This window comes from Schistocerca americana, chromosome 2 (genome assembly GCF_021461395.2).
Source record: "Schistocerca americana isolate TAMUIC-IGC-003095 chromosome 2, iqSchAmer2.1, whole genome shotgun sequence".
Taxonomy (NCBI): Eukaryota; Metazoa; Arthropoda; class Insecta; order Orthoptera; family Acrididae; genus Schistocerca; species Schistocerca americana.
This window is the reverse complement of record NC_060120.1, coordinates 654,475,533-654,489,414: the sequence shown is the minus strand read 5'-3', so window position 1 is coordinate 654,489,414 and position 13,882 is coordinate 654,475,533. Positions and strand designations below refer to the sequence as shown.

The 13,882-nt window shown below is 43.4% G+C and overlaps 1 non-coding gene across 1 annotated transcript; it reads right to left on the bottom strand.

Annotated features, from left to right (window-relative positions):
• Positions 1-899: 899 nt before the first annotated feature.
• Trnac-gca lies at positions 900-971 on the bottom strand. The gene has a single exon. It is a non-coding gene; the product is annotated as a tRNA-Cys (tRNA).
• Between the last annotated feature and the right edge of the window lie 12,911 nt (positions 972-13,882).

Sequence of the window (13,882 nt, the reverse complement as noted above, 5' to 3'; positions counted from 1 at the left end):
GTATGCTGAGAAAAATGGCAATTGACTCTAATGGAAAGTCTGAAGTCATCCGCATGATTACTAAAAGGAATCCACTAAATTCGGTTTACAGGATAAAACACACGATTGTAAAGGCGGTTAATTCAACTAAACGGGTAACTTAAAATGCAACTATCACAGGGATAACGTTGTGAGGAAAGCAACCAAAGACTTCCTTTTATTCGTGGAACACTTACAAAATACAACAGGTCCTGTAAAGAGACTACTTACACTACGCTTTTCAGTCTTCTTCTGGAGTATTGTTGTCAGGTTGGGATCCACAGAAGATAGAATTGATCGCAAAAGTTCAAAGAAGGGCAGCTCGTTTTGTATTTTCGCGAAATAGAGGAGAGAGTGTCACGGATAGATACGCGAATTAGGGTGGCAATCGTCAAAACTGGCGTTTTTCGTTGTGGCAGGGTTTTCTCATGAAATTTCGGTTGCCAACTTTCTCATCAGTGTGTGAAAATACTTTTTTGGCGCCCACTTACATAGGGAGGAATGTGAATCACAATAAAATAAGAGAAACTAGAGTCTGTAAGGAAAGATAAAAGCGTTCGTGTTTCCTGCGCGCTGTTCGAGAGGGGAACAGTAGAAAAACAACTTGAAGCTATGAACGCTCTCCAAGCGCGGAAGCGCCGTCTTATGTTAAGGATGCTATAGTCTTCCAAAAATTCCTTTTTGCTGAATGTACAGAGATGATACATACTCCGTTGAATATGCGAATTAGCGACTACTTTGAATCTTCAACGCTCTAACTGCGTAGTTTCTGTGTACCAGGAATCGATAGTTTTAAATTATTCAAGTGTGTACAACAAATAACGAGTATCTTTCTATAATACTCTCCTAGCCTCCGTAAGGATGTTAATATTTAAAATGAAAGGGGGCACCCGGGATTGAACCGGGGACCTCTCGATCTGCAGTCGAATGCTCTACCACTGAGCTATACCCCCGACAACATATTTACTGCATGTCTACAGTATAAACGCCACTACCAATACAATTTGATGGAACTGGAGGGGCGGTTACGCTTTGTTCTTGGATTGTGAGTGCAATGGTCGTTTACCACGTTTACGAACGCGTGCGCGGAAACCAAAGTCGCTAATGTCGTCTGCAGCCTGCAGCGAATTGTTTTTTTAGATCTACTATTAAATAGAATATTCGGGAAAATATCGTGTTATTCCAAATAGTGAGTTTGTTAGGTTCTTCGTTTCGCAAGCCTAGAACGTGAGGTGCTAACTGCAGGTGGAGGCAACACACTAACTCAACAGCGAGACGATATTTGTTGTCGGAAACGAAAAGAGATTATTTCGTTTGCAGTAAAAAATGTGTATGTTTATTTAATTTCTCTTAGAAAAAACAAAGGGGGGGGGGGGGGTATTCTAACTCGAGCACTTAGGGTCGGTATTTAACGCCCTGTCACTCTAACACCAACTTTCCTTTTGAATGTATAGTTATCTTAACTCGACTAGGATTAAGTCCCAAATAATATAATTGTCATAGTAGCTTAAAAATGTGGCTACGTCTCTAGTCATACTGCAAAAAATCTTTGGTACATAAGAACTGAACACAAATTTCACTCCCAACACCGGTGATCTAAAATTGTTAGGTGAAAATGACGTCCTACTGACATTCTCGCTGATCAGTTAAAGCTGAAGTACTACAGAAGAACCGGTACACTGAACAGCACCTAAGTAAGCTACGATGTTTGAATTGCGAGTGGACCTGACTCTCATTGAATAAAAAGCATGGTGCTTGTTCCGAGGGTAAAGGAACTGCATGGATTCTTTCTCATCATAAATCTGTTGTTCTTTTTTTCGGCAGTGTATAAACTGCCCTGTCGAAAAAAAAAAAATCACAAAAAAATAATAATGAAATTCCGTGAACACATTTGTCTGGGTAACATATTTAAGTGATTAATATTGCTACTCACAGGTTAATGTAAGAGCGATATAAGCCATTGCAAGTATGAAATGCTGGTACATAAATAACCTGTGTAACCGCCAGAATATTGCATACAAGCGTGCAAATGTGCATGCATTGCGTTGTACAGGTGCAGGATGTCAGTTTTTGCGAAGGAGTTTCATGCCTCTTGCACCTGGTCGGTCAAAACATGGACAGTTAATGGTGTTGTGAATGACGCTAGAGTTGTCGTCCGGTGATGTCCCTTATGTTCTCGACTGGAGAGAGATCTGGTGACTGAGCAGGCGAAGGCAACACGGCGACACACTGTAGAGCGTGTTGGATTAAAACGACGGTATTTGGGCGAGCGTTATCATGTTGGAAAACACCCCCTGGAATGCTGTTCATGAATGGTATCACAACAGATCTAGTCACAAGACTGATGTGCAAATTTGCGATTAGCGTGCATGGGATAACCACGAAAGTGCTCCTGCTGTCGTACGGAATCACACCCCAGATCGTAATTCCAGCTGTAGGTCCAGTCAGTCCAGGATACAGACAGGTTAGTTGCAGGCCAACAGCTGTCCTCCTTCTCACCAGCATATGGCAATCACTGGCACCGAGGCAGAATCAGCTTTCATCAGAACACTCATCAGACATCCAGCTGCCCCCAATGCACTCTCGCTTGAAACCATAAAGTCGCAAATGGAGGTGGTTTGGTGTCAGTGGGATGCGTGCTACAGGGCGTCAGGCTCGGGGCTGCCCTTCAAGTACCCCATTAGTAACAGTTCGTATTCGTAGTGTCTCCAACAGCAGATGCAGTACGATGCGCCACAGCCATACGCCGAGCACTAGGGTCTTACCTCTCGGTATTGACACGTGGCCATCCAGAGCCCGGCCTTCTCGTGACCGAACATTCTCTTGCCAAGTCTTCTGCAAACCGCAGAGGGAACATCCCGGTTCTTGTAGCCCTATTACACGACGTCGTTCAAACCCAATGAGACGCTGTCAATGACATCTTTGTCGGCTTAAAGGCATTCCTGACTGACATGAGCTCACCACGTCCACTGCCGGCCGGGGTGACCGAGCGGTTCTAGGCGCTACAGTCTGGAACCGCGCGACCGCTACGGTCGCAGGTTCGAATCCTGCCTCGGGCATGGATGTGTGTGCTGTCCTTAGGTTGGTTAGGTTTAAATAGTTCTAAGTTCTAGGGGGCTGATGACCACAGCAGTTAAGTCCCATAGTGCTCAGAGGCATTTGAACCATTTTTCACCACGTCCAGTCTAAAAGATAACCAACGCTAACGACCGTTACAGAGAGTATTTAAGACAAACCTCATTTAAATACTCGTAGTGGTGCTACTAACGCCATTCTTATGCGACTAGCGCGAAATTGGAACAGACATCTCTCAGATGTACAAACACTCCAGTGAACTTTCGTTTATGTCGGACAACCCCTTACTGGTGTAGGGATTTTTTTCCCGTCAGTGTGTTCTCGAAATCACTTATCATACGATTTGAAGCATTCATGTAAGTTAAACAATGCTGAAAACACGAAAGTGGAAACTTATTACATTTAGTTCATCTCACCACAGAATGATTTTACGTTCTAAGCATTTATAATAAACATTGACCCTACTATGTTCTCCCTCCATATCCTATGAAGATACATTCTCAATTTTCTTCTACATTACAGTTATTAAAGGTGTGTTGCTCGTGAACACGCGTCACGACCCGACTAAAACTTGCAATGGCCAGCACGGGGGAGAAACTCTTAATAGGGACTTACAACAATATTATCTTGGTTCATCATCTCGCTTTCTTATTGGGAACTTCTCCATATTTTGTTTTGCTTTCGTTAAAAACAGAACCTGGTTTCATACCATTGTGTTTAAGTGTTGCCCAAGACGACATGTGTGTACTGCACGTTTTGAATTGCATTATGAATACTATGCTTGCTGTTTGTTGGCATCCGTAATATTGGGCAGAACAAATGATTCTGTATTTGTTTTTGACTCATACAAAAAGTTCAGTTTGCTGAAACTAAATCTATAAAAGGCTTGGTGCTACATACGAAAAATAAAAAATGTATACACGATTAACAGCCATGCATACAGGCCATTCATATCAAAATACTCTGATGTAGGTATCAACGTCAAATTATAGAGCTAGGTACGCAGTAAGGGTTGGTGATGCGTCTAGTATTTATACATATAACTGAGACTAGCAGAGGGCACTACATCTAGGGCACATGAGCAACTAGTGTCGAAAATTTAATAGTTAAAATGCTGTATCGGTAGTAATCAAATAAAATTACTTCACTTGGCAAAATGAGCGTCTAACAATAAAACATGTAATCACACGCAATATGTGGAATCACATTCACACTTAAAATCCAAGGTGCAAATAGTAATAACGGGAAGCTCCTAGCCTGGCAAAGTAAAACACACAATTGTGTAAAAGCCAACATGAAAAGCTTAAAAATAAAATCTCGTCTGTAAATCGAGATCTTTCAGCATGACAAAGTAACTAAATCAATGGTTCAATACTAGACGCATCCAGGTCATCACCAGTCCTTACTATGTACCTACATGTGCAATTTGACGTTGATACCTACATCTGAATATTTTATAGAGTCTATAGCTGGTATTCATGGCTGTTAGTCACGAATATACTTTTTATTTTTCTGATGTAGTTTTTCTTCATCAAATCGAACTTACGGTTACGCCACCGTTTTAGTTTGTAACAGGTCTGAAGATGGCAGTAGCCGAAACTGATAATAGTAAAGTTAAAAGTTTGTGTGTTCAAGACGGACCTGTAAAATAAATTTGACAGACTTAATATTAAAATTTTACTATAGATGTTAAATTAAGGCATTATAAATACAGCCGTAAAACCAGAAATTCTCTGCAGGTCGGAAGCACTACTTTTAACTGGATGCACAATGGCATTAGAATATATGTAAAGGAAAGGAAAAAAAATCTTGCGAAAAATGTCAAGTCCAATCAAGAACAAAGCTGGAAACTGAGTGTCGAGGACAAATAAAATAACGTAACGTATTCATTCTGCTCTACAATAACAGACGAGATCAGGCAAACATGTGTTACACCTACTGAGAGTGCAGACAGATTAACAAAGGAAATCCACACATTCTTCCAAAAGAGAAAAACAGACATAGAAAATGGGTAGGAGAAAAAGGACTCGAAAAAATGCAGACTGACAAGGATAACGTACTCAACAGAGCCACATCAGACTAGAAATTCAGAAGTTTTCAGGAAGATAGAACTAACAGAAAAAAGCTAGATGAGATAAAAAGAGCTTCATACACATGCACCTGTGTCAGGGGCTACACAGTGGTCAGAAATGCACAATCCATAAATGTAAAGAAGCATCACATTGCGGCGGCGCACTGCATTGCACGGTTCAGCTCACCTCGTGGTGAATCTCTTCTAACACGCACGCCTTCTTGAAATTACCCGCATGCAGATCTCAGCCACAGAAAGCTATAGGAAAAACAGATGAACACGTCGTAACTACAAGTCGCACTAAAACCGTTTTATCGGTGCAAGGAATAGTTAAATAATCGTATTTATGTGCGTAATATTTCATTCTATTAAGATAAGCTTACCTGCACCAATCACTACCACGCATTACTGTAAACTGTACAAACTCTGAAAAGTCCACACGCACACCTCATTCATAACCTTAGCCAGTTTATGGTAAATAGTAATTATCCTGTACCGCAAAGTTACAACGGATTGTTTCTTTTAGAATTGCTCGCTCAAATGTTGTTTTAATCAGTATCAAGTTCGAGAGTAAGCAACACAGCACGCAGAATTTAGTTATTTAAATGCCACTGAATGTCCCGAATTTCACACTGTGCTTTAAATCGAACTCCCTTCCACACTTTATGGCACTTCTCAAATACTTTGGTAGCGATATATTACAATATTAATAATTTTCAACGGAGCACATATCAATAGGTGTGATCACTATGAGATTCAAGCCCCGACTCTATCCATCTCTCTACACAAAAGAAGTTTCTCGTTCCCTACATACGCGTGAAAATGGTAATTTCTAATTGGCAGAGAAACATCACAGCCAATCGGAAAGCAGAACCAAACCCGCTCAATCCCGCGCATATATACAGAACCAATCAAACTCCGTCACTGAATCAGAACAATAAACTACCATAAGTAAATTTTGAAAACCCACGAATATAAAAGTAATTCTTTCGTAACAAAACTACCTTACCGAAATCATAATCTAATTTCCCTAATACTGACTAGGTAGTTTATATAACAAGTTCCCCGGTACGAATGCCACGTCATTCTCGAACATTCCTCCATTAGCAATTACTTCACTGTATCGCGTAAAAACTTTACATAAAACAGCATTTCACATTCACACCTTCATTCACTCTCATAACTAAGCACAATTGTAGCAGTGATTAATAAACAATTATAGAATTAAACAAACGGAATCGGAAATAAAATTGACGGTATTTTGATTGCAGCCCAAACAGCGTCCATCAGGTAGTGACCTCTCTCGGGTCGTATAGAAACTACATACACTCGAGCAATTTGACGCCACCTGTCCAGCGCGTGACTCATACTGTAGGTCTGATCACTGCTGTAATGTCTCATCTTAAACAGGTACGATGATGCAGAGGAGCTAGGCTTCAACTTTCAACTCAAAGCCACTTTTTTTTGTATGGCGTGTGTGTGTTTCTACCGAAATGATAACTACAGGTACAATTAGTGACAGCAGACTTATTTTCACTGTTCTAAACCGCATACCTCCTGAAATAGTAGACCTTCAGGGATGGCAACTGCGCCATAGTGTCTGCAATAATGCGGAAAGCTTGGGTAGCTGAGAGCAATCGTCCCAACAGTGCAGCCAACAGGCATTACAGCATTACGGTAGAAACTGTGGCACCGTTTCCATTACATAAAGTCTAAGTAATCCAGATCAGAGCTGTGAAACCAAGTCTGTCATCACTAGTTGTACCCGTAGTTTTCATTTCGGTAGATATAACATACATAATGAAACTTCGTGGCAGATTAAAACTGTGTGCCGGGCCGAGACTCGAACTCGGGACCTTTGCCTTTCAAGGGCAAGTGCTCAAGGTTCGCAGGAGAGCTTCATTAAAGTTTGGAAGGTAGGAGACGAGGTACTGGCTGAAGTGACGCTGTGAGGACGGGGCGTGAGTCGTGCTTGGGTAGCTCAGTTGGTAGAGCACTTGACAGCGAAAGGCAAAGGTCCCGAGTTCGAGTCTCGGCCCAGCACACAGTTTTAACCTGCCAGGAAGTTTCATATCAGCGCACACTCCGCTGCAGAGCGAAAATCTCATTCTGGAAACATACATAATGCCATTTTAAAAAGTAACTTTGTTTTGAAAGTGATGTTTGTTTACCTGTAAGGACTGTACATTTCTGCCCATTGTATGAACACCTGATATAGGTATAATCCTGAAAGCAGTTTTCACATTTTGTTTCATTTCGGAAATATATGAGGTGGAACATTTAAGTGGGACACCCTGTTAAAAGCTTGGTCGACATCTTTAATTGATGGAAGGCCGAATTATCACAAGAGGCTATTAAAAAAATTCACATACGTCACTAAATGTTTAAAACGCCCGAATTCCACGAACTTGCTTACATTATAGACCTCAGTTACGGGGCAGTCCACAATCGTGCGGCGTTGGATACACCTGTTCCGTCAAATCACAGAAGTTATGCACCGTGTCGGACATGACCGGTATTTGGATTGGTGATACGCTATTCACAATTTTCTCTTTACCTTCATGGCAGAGGAGATAGGAGAGGTAGGTGCATGAACTCACTGATCACAATCCCCGACGCCAGTTTCTTGGGTTAAGTTCCAAAGCTCTCCGCAGTGTCTCATGAAGTGGGGGCATGCGACACTGTTGGTACTGATCCGTCGGATGGGGACGTTAAGCACAGGGTTCCCCTTGGTGCTGTTCGAGAGTGGTAGGGTATTTGCCGGCACCGGATTTTATCCACTCCCTTGACTCATCATCAACCAACACATGCATGACACAAAGCTACACACATACCCATTGAGGTCATCCACACACGAATGTTAAACAACAAATAACGCTCACACTTTGCTAAGGAAAGGTGGCTACAGATCGGAAGGATCGAAACGACCATTCCAATTTACGTTGCTGAATCTGGCCTTCGGAGTCTCCCAGCCAGTGAGACCACATGACTCTATTTGACTTAAGTTAAGGAGGAAGTAAACTTCTCCAGTAAATTCCTACGATAAACTGAAGTTCTGACGCTGAGTAAGTGTCTGAGGAGACCAAACAGTTAAGGTCATTAGTCTCCTATTCATCGTCCGCTCCTCCACCAGGTCAGAAGCAGTGTACCAAACCTCTCTGCGTATAGAGCAAATTTTGTGTGCAACTATGAGAAAGTGTTCTTTGCGTAGCATGTATCTCAGGCGGTAGTCATCTAGTGCGATGTGGGAAAACGTCTAAAAATCATTTCCAGGCGGCACACCTCTCCGTTCCGGAAGCGATCGCGTTAAATAGCGCGGCTACTCGGCCGGGTGACTGCAGTTGTCTGATTACGGAACCTAATTGGCTCCCCAGCAGGTATGATGGTGTGTTCACTATCGAGCCACCTGGGGTTTTCAATTCCACGCTCACCGCAACATCTGTCATTTCCACAGCTGTGCGACAGTCGTAAGTAGGAACCGCTTTATAATGTTCGTCGCTGAAGGTACATTGAAGTCAGAATATGACGCTTAATAGCGTGTTGGTCCACCTTTGGAACCGACTGTTACAACGATCCTGCATGGTAGGAATTCGAAAAGCCCTTGCTAGGTTTACGCTCAGTTCACGCAGTTCCCGTAAATTATTGGCCGGCGTTTGTGAACGTGGCGCTAACGCCCAATAGCGGCCCAGATGTGTTCCACGGGTGGCCAGGAAAACGTGATGATTTCTGCAGATCCATCTTCCGAGAAATGTTTGGCTTGCTGTAGACGAGGACTGTCCAGCAGAAGGCAAGGCGAGCACGAGCGCTCATGTGGGAAGTGCGTTGTTGGAGCCGTCATTTACATTTAGATGAGTCATGAGGAACGGTTTCCGACGTGTTTATGACCGCATGCTGGGAATTAACAGACTTTGAATGCGGAGTAGTGGTTGGAGCTAGACACATGGGACAGTCCATTTCGGATCCATAATGTGAAGAGTGTGCCGAGAACACCAAATTTCAGGCATTACCTCTCATCACGGACAACACACTGCCCGATGGCCTTCGCTTAACGACCGAGAGCAGCGGCGTTTTTGTGAAGTTGCCAGCGGTAGTAGACAAGCAACACTCTGCGAACCAACCACAGAAATACATGTGATACATACGATGAACGAATACGTTAGGACGGCAAAATTTGCCGCTAATGGGCTGTGGCAGCAGACGGCCGATGCCAGTGTCTTTGCTAACGGCACGTAATCGCCTACAGCGTCTCTCCTAGGCTTGTGACTTTATCGGTTGGACCGTAGAGTAGTGGATAACCGTGGCCTGGTCTGATGAATCCCGATTTCAGTTGGTAAGAGCTGATCGTAGTGTTAGAGTGTGGCGCAGGCCCCACGAAGACATAGACGCGAGTCATCAGTAAGACATTGTGCAAGCTGGTAGTGGTTAGATGAAGGTGTGAGCTGTGTTTACATGGAATTGACCGGGTTCTTTCGTCCAACGGAACCGATCATTGACTGTGAATGGTTATATTCGGTTACTTGGAGACCATTTGCGGCCACTGGGTCATTTTCTCACTAAATCAGAGGGGATGAGATGGGGAGTCTCCTTGTTAGATATTAGAAGAGGAATTTATGAAAATCAGTTCTTCTGTGAGTATTTGTTTGGGTTACATTCTACCAACTGTATCTCTGACACTTACAGAAACTCGACACATGTAAGATGGAACGTTTTATCAGAGTTAGTGTAAAGCACCTGATCACAGAACTTCTACTATTCCTCCTGAACCAGGCTGTAGGTGCGAAGCCTATCCGTGCCTTGATGACCTCGGCTGCGCTCGCCGGCCGCCTTTAGAGAAGCGGCTCTGGCTGCTACTCGGGTGTCGGGTTGTGAGGCCGTCCTCGCCGGCCACAGGTGTCTGCCAGCCAGGCGGGCTGCTCTCTAGTCCAGAGTCTGGGGCCAGCCCGACCCTCTGGCTGGCCGCGGCGCCAGCGCCAAATCTACACGCCGCATCGCTACGTGTCTTCACTTCGAAGCGAGTGTGGCGTCTGCGGGGAAATGCTGCCCCACCTTCACCCGCGCGGCCAATGATTCATTGCGACCTACTTTACACAGTGGCCACGTGGACACAGACGATTGTCCTAGTTAACCGTTAGCGTCAGTTACTCACCCAATGATTTAACTGCTCAAGACGATGCTGAAATGGCAAGCTGTCATCACAACGAGCAAATATGCCGATGTGTACGTCATATATACTGCTATCAGTTAAAACTGCGATAAGAAGGACAAGTATGTGGATATACAAAAAAAAAAAAAACGAAGAATATGTAATTAAATGTCTGGGGTACGAAATTTAATACACACCCTACCAAGCAGCAGCTTAAGGGGATAGAGCTGTTCTAAAATTAAAAATAATGTTAATTTAAAATGTTATGTGGGATGCCTACTTCATTGCAGTGCTCATACCAAGTTCTTCAGAAACCCCGTTATCGAACTGCAAGGCGATTTCTGAAAAAGTGTCTCCGAAAACCATACACAGAAAGAAACAAAGTGTAAGTGTAGCACAAAACATTCTTGAATTTCTTGCCGCGTCAATTCAGGGTAAAGCCTCGAACTTCAACGTTTAGCTCCATCGTCTTCGTCAGGAGCAACTGACTGTCAAAACTGCTGCTGTGGTTGCCTTACGTAGCCCATGTACGGCTTCTGATTGGCCGGTAATTGCATAATGCTGTCACAGACAGCGTTAATGCGTGCGCGGTTGGCGTCACCGCTCCAGTAGTAGTGTAAACATTGTGACGAATATATCTGCGTCTCGTCTGCAAAGAGAGCTCTCTTCCATGCACCTATGAGATCGTACGCGGAGTCACGGTTGAAGCTCTTCTCGCTTATTCCTACTTCTGCTGCCGCTTTCATTACAGTGTCCCGGTTTGTAGGACCCTGGGACAAAACTTTTGTTTTACATAAAATGTATTCGCAGTTGGGAATACGAACAACCATTCAGCTGTGTAAGGGAATGGCGACAATGAAAACTTTTTGCGGACCTGGAGTAGAACCCGGATTTCCCTCTAGCGCGAGAGGTCGCCTTAACCGCTTTGGCTATCCGTGCGCGACTCGCGGCCGGCCCTAAACTTCGATATGTCGACGTTCCTGCGTCATAACCTATACTTGTAATCCTAGTACATGGGAGAACATTTTAATTTAAATTGACTGCCTGGTATCGGCGGATACATACGATATTGCAGTGCCTGTATTATTAAGAAGAGCAATACAGTGTTCTTGATCGTTGTTCGTATTCGCAACTGCGAATACATTTCATGTATTATGGTATGTTTATAATTTTTGTTTTTGGACCTTCTAATTACCACTGAATGAAACACAATTTTCGTGTCACGCGCGATTCGCCTTTCTTCTTTGCACGGCATCTTCAGTCGCCTCTAATATGTCCATATTTTTTGTTTATACTATTTAGTTTACATTTTGGGACGACATGTGTAAAGGTTATAAACAGTTCTTTTCTATGTTGTAGTAATAGTTTAAAGTTCTACTCAGGTTTCGTGGATATTGTTGTACATGTTTTTTGCTCAATTTTTGGTGATGTTATTCTTCTTATTATAATTGCCACTTCAAAAAAAAATTTTTTAAGACTTCACAGCACTTGGACTTGAACACTTGAAACCCCCCCCCCCCCTCTCTCGCTCTCTCTCTCTCTCTCTCTCGCTCCCTCTCTTTCTCTCTCTCCCTCTCTTTTCCTCCCTCCCTGTTTCTACACACGCAAAAACACAAACACACACACACACACACACACACACACACACACACACACACACACTTTATATTATCACAAAATACACTCAACAGTTGGCAGTAACATTCGACCGTTGGTGATACAAAACAAACATAACATCAAAACAAGTGTTTAGTCCCTAGTGCTATGAAGTCTGAAAAACAAAATTTCGAATGGCAGTTATTATAAGAAGAAGAACAACGCCCGAAATGGAACAAAAACACAAGATGTAGAACAACATCCACGAAACCTATAAATAGAATTTTGAACTATTACTACATCACAGAAATACAAACTGCCAGAACTGGTTATAATCTACAGTGGTGTCCAAAATTAAAGCAACAAAATGCTGTTTCCCCGTCCTCTGTCTAATTTATGATGTAATCATACAGACTGCCAACAAATATTACGATCGTGTTCTGCACGACAGATGGCATCCCGATCAACGGACAACCACGCCAACAATGAAGTCAGTGCACCTATCAAGCTGGGTAGTGTAGTGTGTACATAGCCATAGACGGTGCAATACAGCACAGAAAAGACGCCTACAGACTCTCTGCTGTGGAAGATTGTAGGAAGAATGAAAGCAAGAGAGCCGCAAATTGATGTGGCCCGATGGCTTAATGTGAATCGTTCAGTCGTTTCGCTGATGAGGCAACAGTTTATAGAGACCGAAACTGTATCCCGGAGACCAGGACAGGGCCGATCACGTGAGACTTCAGAAAGAGTGGACCTTGATTTGGCTGTAAGGGTACGATGGTACCGCCTTAGTACTGCACTGCAACTGGCATCTGACCTCGCAGCATCCCATTGGACGTGTTGTATCGATGCAAACGATGTACAAAAGGCTTCAGCAGAGTGGCCTTTATTGTCGGAGACCTGCTGTATGACTGCCCCTGACGCATCTTCACAGAAGGGAATGTCTAGAGTGAAGTGATCAACATGCCACCTGGACGGTCGAACAGTGGGACAACGTTTTCATAGGTGAGTCCTGATTTAGTCTGGAGAGTGATTCTCGGTGGATTTGCATCTCGAAGGAACATGGAACACGATTTCGGGACCAAAACATTGTGGAAAGAGAACGATATCGAGGAGGATCCCTAACTGTTTGGGCAGGGATTTTGTTTACCACTCGAACCCCTCTTCATGAAATTGTACGGATGAATTGACTAGGTTTAACTACCTGTCAGGTATCGTGACGAGATCTTCGGACCTCATTTGCGGTTGCTGCGAGGTGGTGTGGGCCCGGACTTCGTATTGATGGACGATAATGCTCGACCTCATAGAGAACGTGTTCTTGATGTTTTCTTGGAAACGGAAGATATTATACGCATGGCGTTGGCTGCTTGATTGGAAACTCGTAGAGAAATTCTGGGATGCGCTAGGGAGACGGCTTGCATCACGTCAGAATCCGCCAACTACTCTCCAAGACTGTGAGCAACTCTGCAGGAAGAATGGGCATTACTGCATCAACATGAGACTGATGACAGGTGCAAATCCCCTAAGTTTATCTACCGTTATGCATGCTGCAGTTGTTTACGTTCTGCATTCTTTACATTATTTCTACTTCATTACAACCCGTTTATACTGTTTTGTGACAAAATACTCGCAACCTCGCAAAATTTCCGTTTGCTGCTTTAATTGTGGACACCAATGTAATATATATCGCCTTGAAATGTAAACTAAATAGTATGAACAAAAATACGTACACATTCCAGGCCACTGAAAAGGCGAAACTCTTAAGGCACGATAACTGTGTTTCACCCAGTTGTAATTAGACGGTCCAAAAGTAGAATTTGTCATCTTACCGTAATATTATACACAACTGAGGACGACAGGACTCCAAAAGTTGATGTTACATTTCATTATTTCACAACGTCTGTGCCACAGTACATGCATTGTTGTTAACAACAGCCGGCCGGAGTGGCCGAGCGGTTCTAGGCGCTACAGTCTGGAAC